Here is a 27550-nt window from a genome sequence, read left to right as displayed (position 1 = left end):
GTACAGAGACAGGACTTTGCATCACAACCAAAGACAGGCCATGGCAGCCCAGCCTAAGCGACTGCAGGCAGCTGTGCTGAGCTCCTTCCAGCTGCTCCCTGGGCTCTGCACAAATGCCATTGCTGATAAACCCTCCCGAGAGTGGTGCCAAACTCTATTTAAACTTCAAGAGGTCATTCATTGCTAATTCTTTGGGTATACCAGAATTTCAGCCTTAACTGAAGCTATGCTAACCTACATAAACCCCACGCTTTGGCATAATGGCTACATTATTTGATACACAGATATCTTTCAATGTTTTCACTTTGCCAGGAAGAAAATTGTGTGCTTTACAGAGTAATTGCATTGTGAAATCACTTCTCTTCAGCACATAAACTGAAACAAACTATGCCCAAAATACAAAGACTTAAGATTAAGTTACTAAAAGTATCATCACTCTCATGGCTATAGTATTTGAAGCATTTTTGCTAGTTTGTGACAGCAGTAAAAAGACACTGTCACTCTGAAAAATTATTTATTATAGGTAATGATATAGTAAAAGAAGTTCGTAAGAAAACAACAGACTGACAATCATGTATTATCACCTTCTGTAAGTTTTATATACCAATAAAGAGTTGTTAGGAATAGAAACATCTGAATCAAAGATGCATTATAGAATCTGCTGCTGTTAAGCATTTATCAAAAAACACAAAAATATAGAAGTGAAAGGTTCCATTTGGTATTTCCAGTCTGGGTTAAACAACCTGATATGACTTGGCAAGTATAATTAAGTTCTGTCATATTGAGATCACTCTGTTTCTGCATCACAAATTCCAGCTAAGCCTCTGGACTTCCTCCATTCAGGTGTTAATTTTGACCCAGTTCTGGCCTCATTAAACACAAATGTCCAAACAACCTTTTTTTTTTTTTCTTTGGGGGGGGGGGCGGGGGGAGGGAATCTCACATAGCTCAAGGACTAAACTCCCTCTGGTTTTCAGATTAGCAAGAAATCAGCCACCCTACATTTCAATACAGTGTGGTGACAGACAATGTTCCTAGGCTAAGTGTCTTGTTCCCATTCTTACTCCTTTATGTTGGGCAAATGGGCTGTAGCAGGAAGAAAATGCTGTAAAGGCAAACATCCAACCTGTAGAAAACATTTCCTTCCTGCAGAAACAAGTGAACATATACCCAGGAGCAAGATCCAAGGATTTTGAGGTTAAACTTGGGGACTCCTCAGATCAGCCCAGCCTAAACTACTACCATTTTGAGAAAGCCTCCCTAAAAGCTCATAGTACACAGACCATACTCTGTCAGGCTGACTTCGGCCTTAGCAGCAAATACAGCCTGAGGTCCTGATCCCCAAATTGTGCAGATCAGGAACACAGCCTGAACCTCCACAGCCAGTCCTCCCACACACCCATGCAGTCTTCCCATGGGCAGAAGATGGTACCATAAGGGTAAAAGCTTTTCTGGGACATAAAACACACTACAGCATCTATTAGTTTTGCTGTACCTAAGCAGCTTATTTTGCTGTTTTAACTTCTATTGCATTATTCTCCGTAAAAGCTTTTTTAACTAAATGTCATCATTTCTTTCAACACGGAACATATATTATCAAATGAGGAAACTGCTTTGGTCTTGACAAGAACACTCTAAACTACAAAAAAAAATGGGTACAGACAGCAAGAGGGCTGACATCTAATATGTTATGTTTGGAGAAAAATTTTCTGTTAAAACAGAGGGAATGCAGAAAGAAAAATCAAGTCAGAGCACATAAAGCTCTGTGAGGCATGAACATTTATACACACATACTTCACAATAATACGATCCTACTTACAGGTTTGTTTTTCCCATCACTGGGCAACAATTCGAAAGAAAGTGGTAACAACCCTTGCAGCCTTCATTCTCAAAAGCTGTTAATTTTTCTACCAAGTCATTTTTTGCTTTTCTTTTATTACCTATTTTACTGCAGTATCAAAAGCAACCATTACGTAACTCTTCCAGGGCTAAAACTCCAGCTCATACTTGTAACAATGCCAGAAGACCCAGCTTCATATGACAGCATCCAGTGTAGTACAAATCAATTAAAAACAAACACACACCACCACACCACACCCAACTACCCTAGAAAACACCACAAACACACTCAACATAACCACAGAAAAACACAGTTAAACATTGATTAACATCACCACAAGCAAGTTTGGTTACTCTATTATGCAATCTATTCTCTATTATGTTATCTACTTTCACATTTCATTTCTTCCAAGCTCTCACTATTATCATCCAAAAGAAGCCCTGGTGTGACCTACAGGTTCTCAAACTGGGGAAGCCAGAGATTTATTTGGAATAAGGGATTTTGAAGCAGCCTGCCAGAAAATCCAAGAAATACAGAGTGAAGGGAGCACCATAGTTGAGCCAGTTTAATCACCATCCATACGCAGGCGTATCACAGTATCCAGTTTTTCCCGTCCTCCCAAACAGCAGCCCCTTCCTTCTGTACTTCCATCTTCACTGCCACATGTTCCTTGTGACTGTTCTGGTAATTGCTCTATGAGACTCTCTATAAGCAGCATCAAGTTCTTGCCTGAAGACAACTAACCCCACCAGACATAAATGTAAATGTTTTTGTACTATCTTAGTGCACTGAATCAATTCAAGAACCATCAGAAGAAAAACAGTGGTGGGCATAGAACTATACTACTGGGACCAAGGGAGAAACCAAGGAGTGCGATGACTTCCCTTTACCAGCAACACACCGTCAGTCCCCTCACATGTGCTGCATAGGTTCACTCAGATTTAAACCACTAGTTAAAATGATCTGATCGGTATTATTTCAAGCTTACTACGGGGTTAGAAAAAAAATTGTTTATATTCTCTGTTTCTGGGTCAATGGTTTTCTGATGTCTCTTAGAAAAGTATTTATTTTAAATTGAAAACACAAACTCAGAACATGATTTTTCAGCAAAGAATAAACAAGAAGTGACACAAAGGGTATAGTATTTCCAATTTAATCTATATTAGAACTTTAATTCTTAACTTCCTGGGTTCTTTCCCATTAAAATCTCAATTTGGCATTCCAGTAAAATGTATCTTTTCAACATAGACATGGTAGGCTTTAAAGCTATGAATTGCAAATTCAGTAAAGATAAAAACATCCTATTAAAAGATCACCCTAAATTAAGTAATGCCCTTGAAGTAGCTTGAGCAAACAAAATGTAAAGGGAGACAACTAACAAACCAGAAGTCCAGTAAGAGCCATAAACCCTTGACCAACACCTTGGACTCCGGGCTGGAATAAGCCCTGTCTCTATTCCAGCACAGCTGCCAGCAATTTCTGAATGCACAATGCAGTCAGCTGCTTCAGTGATATCTAAGGCCCTGCAAAAAAAAAAAAAAGCACTTAATCCCAATTGCTGTGAGATGTCATTGTAAATCCAAAGAACATCTGCCTCACTGCTAGCTGAACATATATAAAGTTTCATTTTGGTGTAAGATAATGTCAGGTTGCAATCTGCTTTTTGCTTCACCTGTTTTCCTTCAGGAAATAATCACCATATTAACATTATGAATTTCCAAAACATTTGCATAAAACAACAATTAACTTTGAGAGAACACACATGCCAAAGCTAAATTTGGCAATTAAATGGTTCCACTATGTTGAAGGGGTAAGACTTTGAGACATGAAAAAAGACATGTATGATTACAGATAAAGATCACAAGAGCATTCTTAGTAATAGGACTAAATGCCAAATAGTACATTGAAATGTTGCCTACAGTGGCAAAGCACTTAACTTATTTTTATAACATTTTAAAATAATTTTCTATGCAATATGTGGGATGACAGCTCTCTAGGTCCTCCAAGGCTAACTCTGCTTTACTCCTGTTTAGAAATCTCCCACAATACAGAACCCAAAATTCTGTAATTTTTATAGCCAAAACATGACATTTTATTTCACTTAATCATTAGATGGCAGAATAAAACCAGTATTTACAAATTAAGAAATCCACAACACTTTGAATTGTGTAATTAATAGAGAGCATTCAAATCCAAGCTCAGTTCCCAAGAACACACTTGGTAACTACAACATCATTTCAGTTTTGATATTTGCCTTCTGGAACTGTGCCCACACAACTGATGGTGACCGAAAGTGAACAGGCAGCCTAACATAATAGAAATGCAGCAAGCGGAAAATCAAGTCCCTAACCAAACCAGTATAAAAGGAATTCAGGTTATCCTATTATTTCACAAGAACAGCTATTGAGATTATTCTAGAGTTCAGAGGCTATTAAGGTTTCAGTCATACAGACTTGTCATACTACCAAACTTTCTCCCCATTGACCAGATACATTACAGATCTATATTCCTTTAGTATGTCTAAAACCTCATTAATTTTTCCCTCTTGACTAACACCTGTCTCCCCCTCTAACTAAGAAAGCTTTCTCTACAATAGGGGCATCAAACTTGTTTTCACAGGGGGCCACATCAGCCTCACAGTTACCTTCAAAGGGCCAAATGTAATTTTAGGACCGTATAAATGTAGCTACTTCTACAGGTACAGAGTCCTAAAATGACATCCAGCCCTTTGAAGGCAACCGTGAAGCTGATGTGGCGTCCAGTGAAAACAAGTTTGACACCCCTGAGCTACAATATTAAATGCATCCACTGTTATCTAAGGATGACAAACAACAAAAAGAAGTCCTTCTTTTCAAAATCACTGCCACTGCTATGGAGAGATCCAAGTGATATCCCACAACAGGCCTGAACATAAAGTGAGCAGCTCTCCTTCTACAACTACTAAGACAAAATAAGAAGATAAACTAAAGATAGATTAAAATCTGGAGGGTGCCTTTGAAATGCTTAAGGACTTGAAATCCACAGGAGCAGGATCTGTTATCTGAGAGGCTGAGATCAGGAACTCCATCTGGGAAAATCCTCCCTTGAGCAAGGTTCATAATTCACAATTTCAAACAAAATGAAGTAGGCAGGAAAGAAGTTTTCCAGGACAATTGATCAGTATTAACCCTCATTCTTGCCAAACTAGCAGACTCCCATTAGAAAAATCTCCACTCTATGATCACTAAAATGATACCAGCTTTTAGAGATGTCATTCAGTTGTTTTAAGCCCAGTTACATTCCAATCTGTTGTGGTTTGGGTTTTTTTTCTTTTGTTTTTTGTTTGGGTTTTGGGTTTTTTTTGTTTTTTTGGGTTTTTTTTTTCTTATTATGACCTTTAAGAGTATCCTGTGTTTTCTAAGACAAAAAGAGGACTCAAGTGCAAACTCGTGAAACTTATGCAGCCAGTTTTATCGAACTAAATTGTAACCTCAAAAACAAAACAACAAACCCACCACACACCCCAACCACCAAGCCCACAGAACTGGATGAGTCATTCTTCATGAACTCATGAATTGAGGTCAAACAGTGTATCCTTCAATCCCACTTAAGTCTGTCAGAATAGTCCTTTAAATAAAACTTTAGAAGTCATAGAAGTAACAAAAGAATTATTCCAAGTACAACAGGTGCAATAGTTAAGGCTTCTATGTCTCCTGTTACATTCTCATCATTCTTGACCTTATCAGCCCTGCATCACTGAAGTGTTTTGCCTTTTCTTTTTCTCTCTAAGTCCTACTATCTGATACATATTTATGATTACCTGCTTTCCTCAGTTCCACCCCATTTGGTCACACATGTGGGGTTTTTTTTTGATGTGGTACCATTACTTTGCTACATGACCACTGCGTGCTTTTTTTAATCTGAAGATAATACTTGCTTCACTTGATGACATGTAATGTAAAGATACTGAATTGCATGGAACATTTGCAGACTTAGAGTCAAAGGTCAAAAAGAACTACAACTGCTAACTTTTTCTAGCGTATTTGAAAAGGAAGTCAGCAATTCACAAATCGTTTAGTCTGAGGTTAAGATACAAACTTCAGAAAGACCTACACTGTACACCAAAAAAAAAAATCCAACTATTCTATAGAAACATAGGTCTGGACCTTTTTTCTTTTTATTATTATTCTGACAGGTCCACAAGTGAGGAAAGATTTCCATGTTCATCTCAAGTTTACAGCAGAATGCAGCATTTAGAAAAACAGTTTCTATTTTTAGAATTCAAAAAGGAAGACTTATCTTCAAAATCCAGCTGGTGCTTTCAAAGGAAAAATGAACTGTTCCCAATTTCCTGACAACTGCTCTTCAGCCCAAAGCAACAAGACCTAATCTTCCCAGAAACTGGGCTGTCCTTTTTGCATAAGAGGAGATAATCTCTCATGTCTTTACAAGCCACTATGAGTTCCATATAATCTATTGAACTGTGGGTTCCATATAATCTATTGAGGTCTGAGAATCTGATCAATTTTTGCAAATACTGCACACTTCTAAAATTCATGGAGAACAGCTATAAAGAGAGTACTCCAAAATACAGACTATTTGAAAAATAATAGCCAACAGTAGCCCACAGCAAGTGCAAAAGAAAACAAAATTGAATGAACTGCAGGTGTCTCATTAGTTTGCAAATTTAGTTCAGCTCCACTTTGGATATTCTCATCCTCCTCATGCATGAAAGTGCAAAACTAAGGACACTTCTCATTCTGAATGAGAAGCACACACATGACAGTTCACCTTACTTGTGATAAGCAAACAGGAAAAAAAGGATTAAAAACATTGCTGCTTTTCTTTCTTACACCCTGTCTCAGTCTTTCAAGTGGCCAAAACTGATACCTGTGTGAGCTATAATGAAAAAATAGCCTACGAGACTAATAAAAAGAGAAAATCCTTTCCCAGTTTCAGTGTCATTTCAGCCAACACGAAGCATATAGAAGCTGATGGTAACACTACTAACAAACTACCACTGAAAATGGGCCTGAAAAAAACCAAGGAACTACAACCTACTTTTGTAAATAAATATCATCTAATGTTCCCTATTGTCCCAACTTAACGACTCAGATAACTTTTGTGTTCAGTGTAGTATTGAAAGGCTTCTCCAAAGCACATCCTATAATCCCAAACAAAACATGTCAAGTCAGCCAACGTGATTTCTATTTTTCAAGAAGTATGTTTCTCAGATTAACGTGGAATTTTGAAAACAAAACAAAACCCACCACCAACAACTACCAAACATGGTGAAGTGTGGCAAACTCAGATTAAGAAGTTAATCCTAAAAAAAAAAAAAAACACAGGTCTGAAATCATACCTTCAGATACTCCTAAAGTCTGCTCTGCCTAATAGTCTTTCAGGAAGGTTTTTAAAAGAGTAGAATATTTCAGTTGGGAGGGACCTACAACAATTGTCTAGTCCAACTGCCTGACCACATCAAAGCACGTTGTTAAGGGCATTGTTCAAATGTCTCTTAAACACTGACAGGCTTGGGGCATCAACCACCTCTCTAGGAAGCCTGTACAGGTGTGTTTAGCCAATTTGGTTCATGGTTTTGTGTTACAACAATCTACCTTTCAGAAAGGACTTCATTTTTTTCCTCCTCACAGACAAAGCAGTCAAAAGACAAGCAACTAACACAGTTTTAACTGTAATAAAAAGGAACAGGTAAGTATATCCATTTATCTGGAACACAAGTCAGTCTTGTATTTACCAATAACAGATTCAGGTCTCTCAATCCTACATTAACTCTCCTGGTATTTCTTTTGTCTGCTTCAACAGACAACACGCTCTTTGCATTGCTTGTGCGTCACAACTTGAAATCCACTATAGCTCTCCCATCTGCAAAAATTAGTATGAAAGACCATTCATCCAATGTTGTAAACTACATCCAGATCTTTTCTTAGATAAATTTTAGATGAAAACACTATAAAAGAACACAGGGTGTTTTTGTGGGGTTTGAGTTTGTTTGGTGGATCTGGTGGGGTGAGTGTAGAAAAACTGTTCAGCTAGCTTTACATGACATAATTCACAGAGTTTCCTGTGATATTTAGCCAAATCTTCTCACATCTTGCGAGAGAATGTGACAAAAAATAATCCAGACATTAAAATAAAACCAACTGTGTAGAGAAATGGATAATCTCTAGGATAAATCTACAATTCAGAGAAGCTGTACTGATCTAGGACTATACCAAACTGCAGTCACAAATTAACATACGAAATATTAAAGACTTAATCCAACAAATCACTAGCAAATCCATTCTAAAAGCATAACGAAATCATGGATTCCTTATACAAGCAACTACTAATATAGCCTCCCAATTTATTCACATTCAGCTTGAAAAAGAAAACAACTGAGACACACACACTAAAAGTATTGTTTAGGGCTTTTTCCCTGAATCAGACCACGTGTGCACACATGAAGTAGGCAAACTGTTAAACTACCCTGTCGCCCATCTTAAAAACAAAACAAAAAACAAAAACAAAAAACAACAACGCAACAAACAAAACCTAAACTGTTGTGCTAGTGTTTTGTTAGTAAAAAAATGTCATTTTCTACACCATCAGCCAAAGAAGTTCTGGACAATGTGTATACAAAGACCCTGAAGAGTCAAACATTGGAAACTTGACCAAATTTCATCACTAGTCTGCTGTGACACTGTGGCCACCAAGCCTTCTACACAGTTTGACAAGGTGAATGTTACCATCCTGCGGAACCTCATCTAAGCCTTCCTGCTCCAGCGGGGGGACTGGACTAGGAGACCTTTTGAGGTCCCTTCGAACCCCTAACATTCTGCAATTCTGTCATTGTGCTCTATCAAAGCAATTAATGTTTATCCACTATTGTGAACATACTACAGGGAGATGATACATAACTCAAGTTCTGCAACCAAAAGACATTTCAGAACTGTGTTACCATAATTGTTGCATTTTGGGATCTGCCACAATGAATTCTAGTGCTAAGAGAAGCAATTTGAATTTGAAGTTTTAGGAGAGACTGCACTGAGCTCTGCTCCTCAGCAGAACCTGCTGGCTCCCGCTCACCCTGGGCTGAGGCATAAAAACAGGCAACTCAGTTCTACTCAAATTGTTGCGTTAGTGCTAAAGCTAATTTGTAAAGCCTTGCCGAAGTTCTCTATTACACATGCAGTGTCAGGTCATATATATTTACAAAGCAGGTGATGCTGTTGTATATGAAGATACAGGCCTAGAACCTGTTAATAATCTGTTGGCTCTATTTGAGCTGGAAAACATACAAAATCTCTAAGAATGATACATCATGTGCTCACAGCACAAATGGCCTTTTCTGCCACACTACTCCCATAAAATACCACTACCCTTAATGAAGAAAAATACAAGTGCTCACAGTATTAACAGTGACACCACCTTTCATCTTCTTTACTTTGCCTCACCCTTCTTCTCCCTTTACGTTCCTCTGTTGTCAACATTTGACATGTACATCCCTAACATTTCAGGTTCAAATCTCACCTTTACAGATAAGCTTACCTTGGAATAAAGGGATAATAATGAGACTTGCAAAGTTTTCAGCTCTGAAGTGAAGAAACTTTGAGAGACCTTCCAGAAATATTTATTTCATTCACAGCTATAAGAGAGCTAACATAGAATACTAGTGGGAGTGCTACTCCCCATATATGAAAGAGACCAAAACCCAAAGATTAGTGGAAATTAAAGGAATAAGATGCATGGACTACAAATAAAATGGAAACCAGCTTGAATACATGTAGGAAAACACACCTGTGGGAAAAGAGCCCAAAATATAAATGTACCTGGTAACAAATATTGCTTAATGATTATGAAGAATGACAAATACAAATATTGAATGTGCTACAGTATTACAGAAGCAGAATTGTTTGTGTGATATGTAAATATCACACTCATCACTCTTTGGGGCTGTAACAACAGTACAAGTTTTCTTTTATGCCCCTTATGAGAGTTTTCTGCCCTGAATAAATAATTTTCAACCATTGATAAAATGTTTGAGTCTTACTCATTTTGCTGCTCTCCTACTATTTAACAGGATCTATTCATTTTATCTCCCTCTTCCTCTGGTCCAAAATACACTCTTCTTTCCCTCAAGGGATAAACACTTCCTCTTCAAAGATCGTCAGCCCACCAGAGCTGAGATAGAAATTATTTTGAAAATCATTACGACTTCCAGTAAGACAACAATAAAGGAGATGTAGATAGAACATCCATTAATGAATTGTAGGTGATCATTCAGTGACTCACAGGAGTATAACCAGACAGAAAAGCCAAATTCAAACAATTTGAAAGAGAATTTATAATCTTTCTGAAATGTTTGAACTTCACGATGAGATATTTACCTTAGGGAAAAAAAAAAGTCTTGTAATTATATTCCGATATTTTATACTGAATTATTATAGAACTTCTACAGAAATGATCTGAGAATTACAAGTAAAATATCCTTACACTATTTTCTGACTCATTTTTCCATCTTTTTTCATACCATCTTTTATTAAAAACATATTCACCACATTATACCATGGATTTTAAGCTACCCTTTAAAGATCCTATTTTTATCTTGAAAAAAATATCTTAGGTGTGAAAAGTATTCAAAATTTAGTGACGTTGGGCTATAAGCCTCCTTTAATATTTATTACCAGACCAAGCAAGCTTTTTGGTGTTTTGTTTTGTTGTTGTTGTTTTGTTTTGCTTTGTTGTTTGTTTTGTTTTTTTCCCGAAGACATAATTGGAAAATCAGCCCTAAGTTCTGGGTAAACAGGCTTCTGCCCTTCACTTGCAAAAGTGAAAAGTGATAATCAGACCCATTGAAACATACAGCATGATACTTAAGAAAAAAAAAAATCCAATGAAAGCTAAAGTACTTGTACTAAAACATGTTTGGCACACACACAAAAGAATCCAAAAATTAAGAACAATAAACAAAAAGGGAAAGAGCATATTTGACTGGAATACTCAAGTTCTGTAATTCTCTCTCATCTAAAAAAAGGTTTCTGTGTGCAAAGTACTAACCGATGAAGAGAATTGTTCCAGCAGCACTACAGTTCACTGTAGGGTTCCAAAAAACTTCAAATTCCTGGTGCCATGCCACTGCTGACGCATTGTAATACAAGAGCCAGCCTTGCAACAGAATCACTTAGAAGAGGAGAAAACCTTTGAAAACTATAAATGCTAAAGAGGTGTGACTGCAGACAAATGAGCCACCTAGAAATCATCTTAACTTTTCTCAGGATAACATCATCTCACCCCTGGCCCCAGGTTTTGATTTTACTAGATTGAAATAATACTCATTAAAAAACTCCAAAGCTACTTTGAGAAACAAGCATATAAGGAAAAAGTTCAAACTGGTTATTTCAAGTCTTCTTCCCAGATGCCTCTAACTCCGGAAAATCTGCATTCCCGCTCCTCTACTTCAATGCATAGGCTGGACTCCCATGCAACTCTGCTGTAGTTCACAAAAATAGGAAATCAAACCTCCATTTTTCATCTCTTTCATGAAGGCTGAATTCAGAGAAATAAGAAGAGAGGAAATAACAATAAGAAAATCAGTTTCAGCACTGCTGTAATGGCTTGTTCCAAAACATGGGTTTAGACTGCATTTGCTTGAGTACAAATTATTTCTCTTGCACGTTAAAAGAGAAATATAATTTATATATAATTTATACAACTATACTGCTTATAAACCCAATGATGAAGTAATAAACAGTGCTTACTAGGCCTAACTTTACACTGACATAGAGCTTTGAAAACCCTTTAAAAAAAATCCAAAGAGTGCATATTGAAAAGTACAGAACCTCAAGGTATACTTGGAAATACTATGGTTTGTCCCTCAACCTAGCCAGGTTTTTCAGTCAATAATTCCATGCTCACTTTTGTCACAACATAACAGTATATGGTGTACACACATCTGTGGGTCAAATACATCTCTGGCAATTCTTTAGGGACTCAGGAATTACACTAAAAATTAATCTGATTTCAGAGTTGAAAATTTTGGATGAAGTTACAATCTGTACGTACAGTAGAATCACTGTTACAGCACAGGCTACTTTGTTGTAAAAATTCTTCTAGGATGGAGACAGAACGACAAGATAAACTTGTAATATCGTTAGCTATTCCACACTTTACAATACATCAAACAATTTTCTTCCTTTTATAACTTCAGTTGATATAAAAGCATAGAATTAGCAGAGCCCCTTCTTGCTAACAAAGATTTCTACCAGACTTAGGTGAAAGTCACTATATCCTGAAAACTATGCCAGTAAACTTGAAGACTATGTACATCATCTATCAAAATAAACTAGTCCACATAAGTAAGTTCCCTGTGATACATAACCCTTACTACAGGGTTACTGTGAACCCATCCAGCAAGACACCAGCACAATGTTTGCATCTTTCCAGCTGTGCAACTGAGGATGGCAATTGGAATTTAGAAGAGTCAATGTCAGAATCGAATGAAGTCCAACTTGCTGTTTTGTATTTTCCACATACAGTGTCCGATTTCTGTCCCTCTGCAGTTACAGCCTGCGTAAAGCAAGTCCATGCACCCTCTGCTGCCCTTTCCTGCACAACATTGCGAAGTCTAGCCTTGCATATCAAGACAAAAATCATTACCCAATGAAATTTACACACGAAGCCATTAAATACAGAACACCTTCATTTTCCTCACATAGTCAACTAAAATAATATTAGTCTCTAACATGAGAACAGGAAAAGAGGAGTTTTCTTAGAAGCACCAAAAACTAGGGTAAAAAGAAGAAATAAAACAGTGGGGGAAAAAAGTTGAATTGAGATTGGCATAAGATTTCTGTCTCTCTCAGCAAGTCTGTCTAGGAGAAAAACTGAAGAGAAAAAAGTTATTGTCCAGGTGGTCTCTCTGGTCTTTAGAAAATCCTGCATTTTATTTCCTATTTATAGACAGGAACCAAGCAGTAATTCCCTCTAGAGGTTTGAAGAGTGGCTCTGACAAGATTTACATAATTTAGGCTCCCTTTGGCTATGACTTCAGATCTAAATAGAACATTTGAGAAATGTGACAATACAGCACAGTACAAGCTGTCACCATAATAAAGATAACTGTTTCCATGGGTTGAACAGAAGAATCTGAAGTCTTAAAGTGGATCTGAAATCCTCAAGGCTCATTAAAATGTGTAGCCAAATCTGAAAGGCTATCTTATTGGTTTGCCTTAAAAGAAGGTTACTTGTTCCAAAAACTAAGCTTAAATACTAATAAAAGAATTTGAGCATTCCTACCTCTGTATGCAATTGTCAGTCTCCACACTGCCACAGTTCCTGTGTCCAGTTCTGAACAGCATATAGGGGTCCATTTCTAATTCCCCCAGCCAACAACAAAAATACCCTAACACAGAGCATCAAGAAAGTATAAAACACAGATTTTCCTTGCAATACTTCCATGTCATCCAAGCAAAGAGCAGTAATGAAGAGAAGACATTTTGTAGGCCTCAATGAAGTCAAACAGCAGATGGTAAAGAACTTCATTATCCACACACAGAGAACTCCAGCCTTTCATCCTCCTCCTGTACCACTAAAAGCAGTACCACCACAAGAGCTTCAGAAACCATTAATATTTCATCAATATGACCAGTCACAGAAGGTTACTCACATTACAGATTAAAATTGAGGTACCTCAGATTAACCATGGAGGATGCTACCTTAGCTGATAGAAAAACATCTGTAAATTCCAAGGATCCATTTAGTTTTAAAACCTTCTCCAGAATTGAGAGAGGGAAACAAGAAATATCTCTTTGTTGCACTTAGTGCAGACTTGCCACTTGAATAACAAAAGAAGGCATGTAGTTTGCCAAAGCTGCATACAGATCTCTTGGGTTCATATACTCGTAACCTAAAAAGTGTATTAGTAGACAGAGCCAAGTCTCCAAATTACAAAAATACAGGCAAACGCTGAAAAATAGCAGCTTACAAGATCTCACGTGCTTTGATACAAGTTTATGCTGCACGTTCTGAAAAGGTAAGAGGGAAAAAATAAGTCTGCTTTCTAGTAGGCAATATTTTCATTTAAATTGGGCATCTCTTCCCACTGTTTTACATGACAATACCCTACATTCCATTACAGTCCAAATACCTGTTTGGGGTTTGTTATTGGGGTGGTTTTTTGTGTTTAGTTTTTATGTTGTTGTTGGGTTTGGTTTTGTTCATTTGTTGTTGGTTTGTTTTGTTTGGGGTTTTTGTGGTGTCTTCTGTTGTTGGTAGTTTTTTTAAAAAGGAACTCAACTAATACAATTGTGATTTACTCTTTTTGTCTTCCTGAATTATTTATCTTTCTTATAAAAAATTTGAATGACATACAAGAGTATTTTAGAACCTTTCAACAAGAATGGCTTGAATTGGCCACTAAACAGCTGGTCAATCCCACCACATGCAGGCACCAACCACTTTAATCATCTCATTACAGGACTTCTTAATTCACATAATTGCAAATTCCATTGACATTTTACCTTCATTATTCACGTTATGGTCAACAACAACAAAATCACAACCCATCAATAAGGGTTACTAGCAAAATTTAAAACTCCTGTAAGTTAAATATTTCAATGGTAATACCTAAGCAAATAAATACTAACATAAAAAACAGTTCTCATTTTTTATTTGAAGACTTAAAATCTGATACAGTTCAAAGGACATACTACTTGAATGTGGGATGTTGACAACAGTAGAGAGGAATCTGCAATTAAAACAGAATCAACAGCTTCAGAGAAAGAAATATCAAAGCATACATTGATACTATACCTACCGCATTTGGAAGGCCACCATGGTGCTCATTCACTCAACAGCATTATTCAGCTTCTGCCTCCATGGAAGTGGAGGACACACAAGCAGAACACTGGAGTTACTGCCACATGAACTGGTTACCAACTGGTATTGCCTCTTTCAGATCAGCAAGGTCCTGTTACACCATTTCACAGTCAACTGAAGATAACATATGAAAAGAAAAGACTCCTTACTCACAGCCTCTGTCACTGCTTCTAATGACTTAATCTCACCCTTGAGTAGCTCACATGAAGTCTGACCTCAAGAATTGCTGGGTGACAGAGGAAAGTAGAAGATCTCATCCTAAATCAATGGCTATGATTTCTCCCCGGGCTCCTGCTTCATCATTTCTGAAAAGCCAAAGGTTCTCATGCTAGCGATGCCTATATAGTTACCAGAGCATGGATTCAAGAACATGTCTGGTATGTCCCATAATTCAAGCTTATCATATTCATGTGGCAGCACAGCTGAGTTTTTTCTGCCTCATCACATTCTGTTCGAGCTTCCTCAAAATCTGCACTTCAGCGTATTTGTGAATCCCTACAGACTGAAGTTGGGCAATTTGCTCAAAGTGGAGCAGACAAACACACAGAGGGGCTAAATTAACAGTTGCCTCTGCCAACAAAAGCCTTGCTCAGAGGCTTTAAGACCCTCCTGACTAAAGATGTTGGTCTTCAAAATGAGAGTCTCAGAAGAACAAAAAGACTTGAAACAGGAGTTTCACTGTAGTTAAAAACCTGAAATACATTCAACAAGTAATATGCCTAGAACCACCCACTTCACAAAAAAGGCACTAATGATGTGGCATTATTCCACAATTAAATAATTTAAATTTCTTATCTTATTTGGGATATTATACTCCTACTGTGTTTAATGAAATACATTTCTCAAAAGCAGTGACTGCCTGTCTGTCTGTCTTTGAAAGCTCTCAAACAGCTGAAGCACTTCTTCCTAGTCATCTATTTTCTAACTTTGATCTGGGCAATAACACAGTCATAACATAAATGTGGCTCTACAGACCACAAAAGCATTCTTTAACAGCAGTCTCAGTCATCTGGCATGTGGCTTTGAAGAGCTTTGGGGGATTCTTTAATAGTTTTTTAATAACAGGAAAGTTGACATTATGAAGTACTTTATGTTTCCCTCTCTTCTGTATAGCAATTTTCATTTCTGTTATTTCATTCCTACCATAATTTTGAACCATTACATGAAAATGCATTATAGAAAAGCTAAAATAGCAAATGTCAATGGCTGGTATCAGGGACCTACTGTTTAGCAGTCACATCTATACTTACAAAAGCTATACTTGGGATACATTAGGCAACTCTGTATTTATTTAGCCAACAGAGGCTGAAAACAGAGACTTTCAAAAAGAAACTCCATACACTAACCAACTTAATTTCAATGTGCTATGATTTAAAAAACAAATAATTTAAAATATTATTAAAGAAATCACACCACCTCCACACATAACCACAAACTACAGTCTATGACAACAATCTTATACGCTACTGGTGTTTAAATTGTACTAGAGATCCCTAAAAGTACGATCAGAAAAGTTTTACTGGTTCCTGATCTCGGTCGCAAGCCACACACGTACTGTTCAAGACTCAAAACTGTTCCAAGTCTAACTTGAACACACATAAGATGTGCATCAGAAAGTTAAGACCTATTTAAATACAGTGTCTTTACAACCAAGCTGAGTGAGAAGCCTCAGCATCCCAAACTATTTTTCAGAGCTCAGCTACAAGATGAGTTAGAAACCCTCTGCTTCTGTTTCTCTTGACATTAAATAGGTTTTTGTGAAGAACAACACAAAAAGTAGTATCTAGCCTGTTCTTTTCAGTTCCAAGACTACCAGTAGGGTATGTACATGAAACAACATTGAACCAAAGAAAACATGACATTTTCACCACTTACCACTATGCTAGGTAAATATAACATAATGTTTAAAGATAATAAGGAAGCAGTCAAGCTTCCTTATTCTGGAGTTACTCTTTTCAACTCTTTCACTATCAGACGTAGAAAGAAACAGTATTTTACACACGAGTGAATCCTTTCTTTAAAAATCCAAATACACATGTAAACTAACTGCAAGAAATTCATCATTTCTGAAAGAAAAATCCACACAATTCACAATTCCTCACAAGATACATGAGAATACTTTTCTGGCCCAGGTCAGAAAAATTAAACAAGATTTACCCCTAATGGTTCCCATTTTGGAAGGCTACTAGAGACACGAGGGGAAAAACTATTTTGGGAATGCATACAGTGAAAAACTATTGTCACGTTCACAGAAAAGGAATGAAAGCCCATTTATATCTCCTGGATTCCCCCTTAAAGTCCAGTGCTGCTGAATGCAATAAAGTTTCATTTTAAATTTTCCTTCCATACAGAGTAGGAAATAAATAAATAAATAAATCACTTCATCTACTCACCTGACACAGGTTATCTTCCAGCCATGTCTGGCTTTCCCTCTTCTGGAGACAACATTTATTCATAAGGCACCAACTGTGCATATATTGAAAGAAGAATATTACCCTTTTCCTCAAATTGTTGCTCTTAGATAAACTTGAATTTTTGAATTAATTGCTTTGATCAAATACCTTGATTAAGGTTTCTATTTGCTGGTTCCAAGACCAAGCTATGCTAAATGATAGGACTCAATAAAATACATACCATATTAATTTAGATAATGATCCTACAAAGAACATTATGAACATATATCATATAAAGACAGCCTGAAGAATTTGCACTCTTTGGCAAATTATTCACACAAATTAGGATAAAGTCCTTGTTTTTCACCTAACAGAACCATCCAGGGTGATAACACTGGTATGGAAGAACCTTAGAACTGGCCAGTGTGGATAGTCTTAGAAAAAAAACAGGACATCTTCCAGCTGCAGATGTCTCAAACAGGTGCAGCCAGAGAATGAAAATGTTTCCTTCCACTTGTTCCACTCAGTCTACCTCTAGATCTGTTCAAATAGCTGCTTTACTACTCTTTCAGTTTTGAAAAAGTTTTATTCAAAGTTCACGGCCCTACATACCATGTTTACATGGAAAATTAAGAAAAAAAATTTTGAAGTTACAGTTTTGGCTTTTAGTAGGTTCTCAGTTGATGAATGCAGGTTGTCAAACTCGCCAGGTCAGCAGTGTGCCCTTGAAAGCAAAATTTGTGATTCAATTCCAGATAAAACAATAGTTTGTACTATCTCAAAGCAGAAAATCCTATATTCTTCTCAGGTCTGAACTTTGAACAAAGTGCAATTCATACCACGGTTGGACAAGTAATTTTGAAGCACAGCATGTTTTTCCACTAGAAGAGGGGTGTCAAACTCATTTTCACCAGGGGTCACATCAGCCTCACATTTGCCTTCAAATGACATTCAGCCCTTGGAAGGCAACTATATTGTAATATAGCTTTCATTCTACTCAAATTATTTATCTTTTCATTTCAGCAAAAGTTTATTTGGGGGAATGGAAGAAAGGGACGATTTGGGGACTTCACTAAACGCATCAAATACAAAATAGAAAGTAAAACATTCCTAATTATTGCATATATTGGTGACTTGGTTGGAACTTATCACAGAAGTTAGGGCTACTGCACATTTTTATTACATTTAGAATTACTAAGTCTTCCTCATCCACAAAAGGATAGCAAGGAGCAGCGCAGCTCTGCCGGGCACACATTTTGGCAGAAGTATTTTCACTGCACTAGGTTTTGCTAGTTTATTATTAAACCTGAAAGAAATGGCCCTGGAATCAGTAATTCATTTCAATAGGCCAGTGTATTATTACACTTGTATATGTAGATTTACAGCAGTGATTTCACAGCTATTGTCGAGGCCATTAGAAACCACCTTTCTTCAATACAGTGTAGGTCTATTAGCACTGCAATAGCCTCAAATTCAGACAGCCAAATCCTGTGGAGAGCTGATTTCTAACACCAGCTATATTATTTCTATTATCTCTTTATAAAGAAAAAGATCTTATTGCATCCTATCTATATCTGTTACTACTGGGACTGCTGTTCATTTCTTGTTTAAATGTATCCATTCATTTTTCACATGCAAAGCTCACAAATGTAATTATTCAATATCTTTTTAAAGTATCCCAAAGAAAACAAGTCTGCTTACACATTGAGAGCTCGACCATAACAAATGAAAGTAGACTGTCCCTCTTTTCATATTCTGGTGTTATTTGAAAGTTCAATAGTAATCCCCCCAATAATAGATTGGGATACCTCATCTGTGCCTGGAAAACTACTACCTAGGCAATTTTTCCATTTCCAGTGGCTCATTTTTAGAATCTCCCTTTACTTCTAAATGAGGTTGCCTCCAGAAGAGGAAACAAAAAACATCTCTGAAGGTAAGATTTACTGGGCTTCAAACTCAATTAGCTACTACATAATTATTGACTAATATAATTCTTCCCTGTTTTACAGTCCAGTGAACATAACAGAAACCACACACATACATATGTGTATTTGCAAACTCCTTAACCACCTCTCCTCAATCCCTCTCACAGTCTTCACACACAGGCTGATTCTTAACACATTCTTCTCTCCTGTTCGCCTCTTCTACTGTAAAAAGGAAGAATGACTGAAAAAAATATAGAAGCCCATGTGCATTTTAAAGTGAAACTCATTAGCTTTGCTGAAGTCATTGAAGTTGCTTTGATAGCATGCCAGTGCAGCAGAAAGTAACTAGGTGTAAAATCACTGCAGAACATCAAGCAATCTCTACTCCATCAATCAGGTCCATACCACAGAGAGCTAGTAGAATCTGAGCTACACAGCTCCACAGAAAGTTAAACACAGACACATGAAATGGTACAGAGAGCTTCACTGCTTCACTCCCCAGTGTATCACCTCAATTACCTGAAGAAGAAAAGGCTGATACGGGTTTTTTGAGGACAAGATAACATCTTTATATCCAGAAGAATTTTCTTTAGTACAAGGGAAACACCACTGCTGTGGTACAGCTAGAACCCAAGTGTCCTCTATCAGAAGACAAAGCACAATAAGGAATAGACATTGTTTCAATAAGTGAACAATTACTTTAACAGCACGGAGGCTCCGGTATTCAGCATGACTCAAAGCATTTAGATACTTTGTTTTGATAAATACCTCAGTTTACAAAGGAAAATATTCAAATTGAAGTGTTTACTTCACAACATAATGTTGAGCATTTCAGTAAACTGTCAGTACTAAGAAGGAGAAAGAGACAGGATAACTATAAGGATTAAAGCAACTAACTTTACCAGCAGATTATGAGGATGCACCAAGAAATACAGTAAACTAAAAAATGCTCGAAAAAAAAAATCACTACTCTGCCCTCAATTACAAATAATAGATTCAAAATATGTCTAAGTAGCACTAGGCATCATCATTAGAAGCCTCAGCAGAACAACAGAAACCCATATTTAAAAATGCCCCGAAAACGACAATGACAGTAGTTTAACTGCACAGTACCTTGAGGAATGTCTAAACAAAATAGATCTTAAAAAAAAAATCATACTGGAGGGCAAAGAAGCTCACAGCATGTAGCATATGTTAACATCCTTGACCTGAATCAGATTATTTTAAGCCATTTATGAACTTTGAGTACAGAAAAAAAACCACACTGAATTACTTTTTAGAAGGTGTTTTGAAAAAAGGGTAAGATACTGGCTGGTGTGGGATGAGATACACGCTGGACTATCCTATTACTGGCTTTTCAGCCACCCCCTTGAGATGGTATGCTGGATCCCAGTTCTGTCACTCAGAGAGAAAGCAGTAAACGGGGAACTCTGTGGCATTTCTCACTTACCTAAAAGAAGAGAATAGAAAGAACTTTTGTTCTATGCATTGTGTGCCACACATTGTTCTCCTATAGAAAAGCTGTTTAATAGGAGTAATTTTGGAAGTTTGAATGTTTGGTTTGCGATGCCTTCAAGTGTTTCTCGCAGTTTCCCTCATGCCATGTCCTTCCTGGTATACACACGCATGCACTTGCACACATAGACGCATAAATTCAAATACCTGATGTGAAAAAGTAACATTTCTTTTCTTCAGCAACCATTTAGGACAAAGGCAAAGCAGTCTGCTGCATGTTTAAAGAACCTCATGGGCCAGCTGATCTAGGGAAAAATAGTCTCAGATCACTGAGAGCAAAGATAACGATTCTCTCTCTAATGTAATCAGCATGCTGCTTAGAGCACAATTTACTGTGGTAGTTGCAGCAGAGAAACAAACCTCATCCAGTGTAGCACATATGCAAATCAGCATTTCAATTTAAAACTAAGATATCTCAAAACAATATTTTGAGAAAAAAACCTCCAAATTGGTTTTTGTTTGGTTGGTTTTTACCTTTTCAAATTTTGGGAACATTTAGCACTGATTTTTCCGCTTCTAAAATCCAGTTACCATGAAGATCAAACTGATGCTTATCTGCTTATATGGAGAAGTATGAGATGGAGAAGTAAGACACTGTTTAATTTGATATCTAGAGATTTACCATGTTCTCAATGTCTATATCCTGCTTCTTTGCAGATGCAGAGCTCTGTGCAATGGAGCACGAAGTAACACCACAGTCTAAAGACATCGTACCTAGAACAACTCTTCAGGGCCATAAACTAGAAAGTACAACAAAGCAGAACAGAGACTGTGCTAAATGGTAAGGTTAGCTTGACTTGCTCACGATACTATGGATATTACAAATTATAATAGAAAAAGTATCTTCATTCCCACTTCTGTCCTGCACAAGGTACTTGTACATGAACCTGAGTGACTATCAGCTCAAAAAGTGCTCAAAGAAAACAAATTAACAACCCCACCTATCCCCCATAACCATCAGATTAATTCAAATTTTTCCTTCTCTCTTGTACAACTGCCCAAACTAGAGACACATGTAAATGACAAGTTTCAAAGAGGAGAGCTGAGGAAGTTGTCAACACAACAGGAACTAAAATGAGTGAGAAAGAAAACTGATGTACTTTGCTGACAGTCTGTGAAGACTTTACGTACCACAGTTACAATAGCAGTGGCCTTTGCCTATTATGCCAGAGCCTCATGTGTTATTAACGGATGCAGATCTGCTGGCTGAAGTCAAACAACTAATTTAAAACCCGTCATGGTTCAGCTGCCTTTTTGTCCCCTGGTACTTTTTGAGCTTTTAAGCCTTTTGGATGGTGGTATTTAAAACACCACTATTGAGAGCATCATTCTATTACTGGCAAGTCTACAAAATAATAAAACTAAAAATGAAATTAATAAAGCTCGAGATATAAGAAGTTTTGTGAGAGTCCATGGAAAATTAAATAAACCCTTTTGTTTAAAGTACTGTCACTAGTAAAACTGACACCTGACTGGGCACACAGTTTTTACCTGGCATGGCAACTGACCTTCCACAAAAACCCCACCTGTCCTAACAACAGATTTGTACCAAACCTGCTGTTCAATACACCCCTACTGCACAACGTACTACTTGCAATCCAGGAGTCGACCTTTTGCTTTAATCATTCACTATTATTTCTCTATATGGCGTATGCTAAGTAGATGCAGTTTTCCAGTCCAATTTTTTTTTCTTCAAGTAAAGTTTTTCCTGTGTTCACAAACATCATGTTTTGTTTATTGGGTTTATCCTCCCATCTTCATATTCTTTCACATCCACACATTTATAAACTGCTTACTAATGACTGCAGATTGTTTATCAGTAACAAAGTTACATATAACAAACATCTACTCATTTATGGCCAGATTAGAGTATGAACTTCGCTTCACACAGAAGATTCCCAAATTACTTTGTACATGAATTTAGACAACAAAATCTAAAAGAAGCACAAACAGTTTGAAGAACCCTCAAGCTACCAAATGATTATTGAAAGCAGTTGTCAAATTTTCCATACTGCAAACAACTAATGATTCTGTCCTAGATAGATCAAAGACAAAATACAAAAATCAGGCTTTAAAAACAAACTAACAAAACAAACAAACAAACAGCATTCACAAACAGAAGGACAAGTTGGGTAAGAGACATGCAGCAGCATTTCTCCATTTGTTAAATTCACACATAATTCCTAGTAACAGCACTGCTAGGGGGAACTGGTTTGGTTTTGTTCTTCCTGGAGTTTCTTCTGTAACATAGAGCTTACCTGTGGGAGCTGCAGCTTGTTCACCTTCCCAGCCATCCGTGCCTACAGACTGTCTGCCAGGTGCCAGCACTGACAGCCCGCAGTCCTGGAGCCCCATAGCTTCCTTCTCTTACTTTCCATTCACTTACATTTAAATTCCCATCCACTGCACCAAAGGCATTTTTTAAACACCAGTTCCCAAACACTTCAATTTATGACTCCAATTCACATTTTTGTGAGCAGCTGGAAGTTTTTTTTTTTTAACAAATTTATTATTTTGACAGGTATTTATGTGACAACTGATTTGCATCACAATATTTCTAATGTTTACCAGAAAGGAAAAACTTGTTTAGTCTATTTCTTTCAAAGGGTACTGAAAGAAAACTGATCAAGACAATAAAACTCACTCTACAGCAAAGGCATAAGCCCTGGAGAGGAAGACAAGTTATACTCAATGTAATCTTTAAAAAACAGTTCGACACAGAGGCCTCACGTAACTGAGAGACTGCAAGTCATAGGCTTCCTACTCCAGGGAACCAGCTCTGGGCTCCAGAGCCAGGGCAAGGACGGGTCCTTCCAAAGACACTCAGGAGGGCTGGCGGGGCAGGGATCTCCCATCTGCCTTCACAGAATGTCAGGGATTGGAAGGGACCTCATAAGATCATCCAGTCCAAACCCCCTGCCAGAGCAGGAACACCCAGATGAGGTTACACAGGAAGGCATCCAGGCAGGTTTTCAACCCTGCCCCAACCCAGGGAAACCTCAGGAAAATGTTTTGTACGACAAGTTTCCTTTATTAAAAATTAAATCTAGGAGATCACTAAATTGGAGGTCCACCGGCTTTGCAGTTAAGTGTAGATTTAATTCCACACTGCATATTTAAACTGAAGGAAACACAAGAGCTTGCTGTCAGTAAGTCAACACAAGTCACAGCAGGTTATAGCAATAAGGTCACTGTCAACCAACTCAGAATTATATGAAACAAATTCATATTCTTTTAGCAGTATGAGAAACAGCAGTCTTACAGACTGTCCTGGTTTTGTTGAAAACAAGTTTCTCTTTTAGTGAACTTGCCTGTCAGCTAAAGCCTTCATATTAGCTGCATTTTCCTGGAGAACCAGATACGTGTTTTGGTAAACCTAGCAATGAAATGCAAAGATGTTGATAAGCATGGATGGACATCTCACAAGAGGGGCAACAAGAAACAGGTGACCAAGAAACTGACCAACTGCATATAACATTCCATTCATGTGAATACTTCATATAAAAGTGGGAGATCAGGAGGACCTCACACTCTTTGCCCTTCTTCATCCCTTCTGCTTATAGCCAACATTAGGAGAGGACCTTGCTAGTCATCCCTGCAAACTGAGGCCTAGTGAGAGACTGAATCCAGCTCCGGCTGGCTGCAGAGTCCAGTCCAGGACTTTGGGTGCTGGCCCTGCAGTTGCTGAGATTTTCAAGATTGGTTTTGTATATTTTGTACTATTTTGTCTATTCTTATCAGTAGCATTAGTAAAACATCTTTAATTTTTCCAACTCTCTTCTCTCTGTCCTTCTTTCCCTCCCAATCGCTTGTCCTTAGTGGGAAGGGGGAGAGGAAGGGGCAGAAGGGGGAAGTGGGGGGGAAGAGGGAGTTAACAGCACATCTGCCAGGGTTTTATTGTCACCCCGCAATCTAAAACCTCGACACAGACATAACCCAATTGATCTTCAGTTCCAAATATCAAGAAATGCTCTACTCAGAGGTGAAAATTGGCTGGCATTAGAAGATAGGCTACTGAGTTAGCTGGTTTATTGAAAAAAATAATTAGGCTCAAAAGATTAAATGAATGTTAAATTGGGAGCATATTATTAAAATTTCATTTAGGAGGTACAGTATTTCTTACTGCATGCTGAACAATGAGTAGTGTTGAAGTCATTCAACCCCTTGAACAACTAGACTCCTTCAGAAGATCAAAAAAGCAATCAGTTTGTTAGTTGAATAATTTTCATGTTTTCCATCTTTAAAACATCCTTTCTAACAATCAAAATATTCCCCACGTAAATAACAATTTACTTCCACAAAATGGCAAAGAATTAGTTCATTAGTTACTAGTCTTTCTGTCTTGATTAATAGCTAGGGATAATTATTATAACATACAGCAGTAAGAGGCAAAATATGTCAAGTTTAAGGGCTTCTTATAAATTGTAATCTAATATCAGTATGCCTAGTAACACTGATGAGAAATGAGAAGAAAAAACGTCTGTCAGTACAAAATGAGAAAAGAAGTTAGCTAATCCAGAAAAGGATGTTGGGATGAAAGGGAAGAAACTGGACAAAATGGGAGAACAAAAAGAGTTACAGGGTGGGGGGTAGGGGAGAGAAAGGCAGATGGAAAACAGGATTTCACATAAAACTGGAAAACTGGAAGAAAGAACCTTTCCCTCAGGAAACAGGGAAGCCAACACTGATAAAAAGAATGAAAGCAGAAGAAATTAAAAGACCTGACTAAAATAAATCACGCTTAGTCCCAGATGAGGCAGCCAGTTTAAAAGAACAGCTGAAATAGATAATGCCCCTACAACCATTTGACAAGAACAAAGCCCAAGGAAAGGGCTAAATAACTTACATACCAGGACAGAAAAATCCAGTTTAAAGTGTTTAGGAAACAAACCATGACATCTGAAAAAAACGACCATCAGTCCAACATCATATATACAGCCAAGTGCTCACAACACAGAACACATTTGCCCTTACAAAGTCTTCAGATTTGGTACGGTGGACACAGGAATATGGAAGCGCGACACTTCAGAAGCATCTCTTCCTCACGGTCCTTTTAATCAAAGCAAGCCCACATGTAGCACATTGCATTTCCATCTCTTATAGACATCAGAAAGGAATTCGGACTCAAAATACAACAGCTGCCAGAATTCCAAGTTTTTTTGGTTGACTGGTTTTAGTGGGTTTTGGTTTGGGTGTTTGGTTTTGGTTGGTTGGTTTTTTTTGGGGGGTGGTGGTTTTGGTTGTTTGGTTTGGTTTTGGTTATTTGCTTTGGGTTTCATTTGTTTGTTTATGTGTGTGGTTTTTTGTTGTGGGTGTTACAGTGCTTGTTTGGGTTTTTTGCAGGTTTTTGTTTGGTTGGTTTTTTGTTTGTTGGTTTGGGGGTTTTTTTGGTTTTTTTTTTTTTTTTTTTTTGTTTGTTTGTTTGTTTGTTTTTTAATTTCAAGACCTGGAAAGGCTCGGTTACTATCTTCCTATGGTCTGTTAAACACAAAACAAGACCTACTACAGAACAGTACCACATCCCTATACTTTGATAATCCTTAATTAAACAACAAGTGACATCTATGCAGAAACAAGTATCTGAATTACTTACATGAGTATTGCTATAACCATTACGATGATCACAATAACACAATTTTAAGGTAGGTGGTTCTATTTTACATTTGTTCCTTCTCTTGAAGGAGAAGATACTTTAGGTTGTCAACAGTAGATTGCAAGATCTTCTTTCAAGCTAGTGAAATAAAGTGGGAAATCCAGTGCTTTTATAAATAAGTTTTCCCCTCAAAAAAAAAAAAAAAAAAGGCACAACAGAATTTACTGCTACTGCCATACTGCCGTAAATATACCTAAAAACATGTCCCAAGAATTTATAAATAATCCTCTGAGGTGTTCCTAATCTACCCATTCAAAGTTATCAGATTCCTACCTCGACACACAAAACATCTTTTTAATAATTTCAGTATTCGTGTTCTTGCTGGCTTATTTTGATTAGCCGTCTTTCTCATTTATGCTTGATACACTCAATGTAATGAAGCACACTGAATTTTATCTTTCTGTTCAGTACATATTTTTAATCTTCATAAATATATTCAGCACATACTTTATTTTCCATTTTCTACTGCTTTATAATTTAGTCTTGTCCTTGAAGAAATAACCTCAATTTCATTCTTTTATCAGTTCTACGATATTAAAAACAAGTGTTCTAATGATGTGGAAAACTGTCATCTAGTTAATGTTTTGCACTATTTGGACTTTTTCCCACTGTAGAGAATATTTAAGATAATTAGTTTGCATTCAGAATGTGTACATCTCAGTCATCTACAAAACCAATTTAACACTTACACAGCAATGTTGAGTTTAAATTTGAATTATCTCAAATATTTTATATATTAAGGGCATAACCCTAAAAACCTTAAGCCCGCAGTACTCGCAGGGAAGTCAAAATGAATGACATATGGGAGTAGTCTGGAGAGCCTTACACCTTATCTGCCTCTCAGTTATTGTAACCTCTACTACTGGGTGACAAATACAAAGTCACACTCAAAGTCTAAGCTGACATATCGCTGACATCGACTTACTAAGTAAAAACAAATAGATTTTTTTCTTTGGTATAACATTTTAACTAATAAAGCAAGGTGGACTGTACTACAGAACTTTCATCTTAAGACTACAAGGAAATACAACTGCACATTAATTTATTTCAGCCATAAAAATCTAATGTCACCAAAAAGGACAAAAGAGAAGATAGTCTGAAGCAAGTGATACCGTCATCTGGACCAATGTGAAGGAATGTTCTTTTTGGCACCACTACTCCTAACAAAGTTACTGGGCTATATTTGCTGAACTTGATGCTCATTCAGATCTACAATTTGAAAGAACTTCACTAACATCACACCATTCCTTTTAAACATTTCGAAGAAAAAAATGTATGCTAGCACTGATTGCAAGATAAAGATGCCTAAATTATGCCTTCAGATAGCTCTGCCTAAACACAAATATTTGCTTAACAGAAAGCTAAA

The 27550-nt window shown here is 37.2% G+C and overlaps 1 protein-coding gene across 12 annotated transcripts in view; it reads right to left on the bottom strand.

Moving 5' to 3' along the window:
• Nucleotides 1–27550, bottom strand: part of INPP4B (inositol polyphosphate-4-phosphatase type II B) — a 428243-nt gene that overhangs the window by 338487 nt on the left and 62206 nt on the right. The window contains exon 1 of one of the 12 annotated variants that reach the window (XM_071808037.1): nucleotides 14637–14812. The exons of the other annotated variants lie outside the window; for them this stretch is intronic. The gene's annotated coding sequence lies outside the window, so the exon portion shown is untranslated. Of the gene's footprint in view, nucleotides 1–14636; nucleotides 14813–27550 lie in introns of those variants that run through there. 12 annotated transcript variants of the gene reach the window in all.

The sequence above is a fragment of the Patagioenas fasciata genome, chromosome 4 (genome assembly GCF_037038585.1).
Source record: "Patagioenas fasciata isolate bPatFas1 chromosome 4, bPatFas1.hap1, whole genome shotgun sequence".
Classification (NCBI taxonomy): Eukaryota; Metazoa; Chordata; class Aves; order Columbiformes; family Columbidae; genus Patagioenas; species Patagioenas fasciata.
This window is presented reverse-complemented; position numbering and strand designations above follow the sequence as displayed.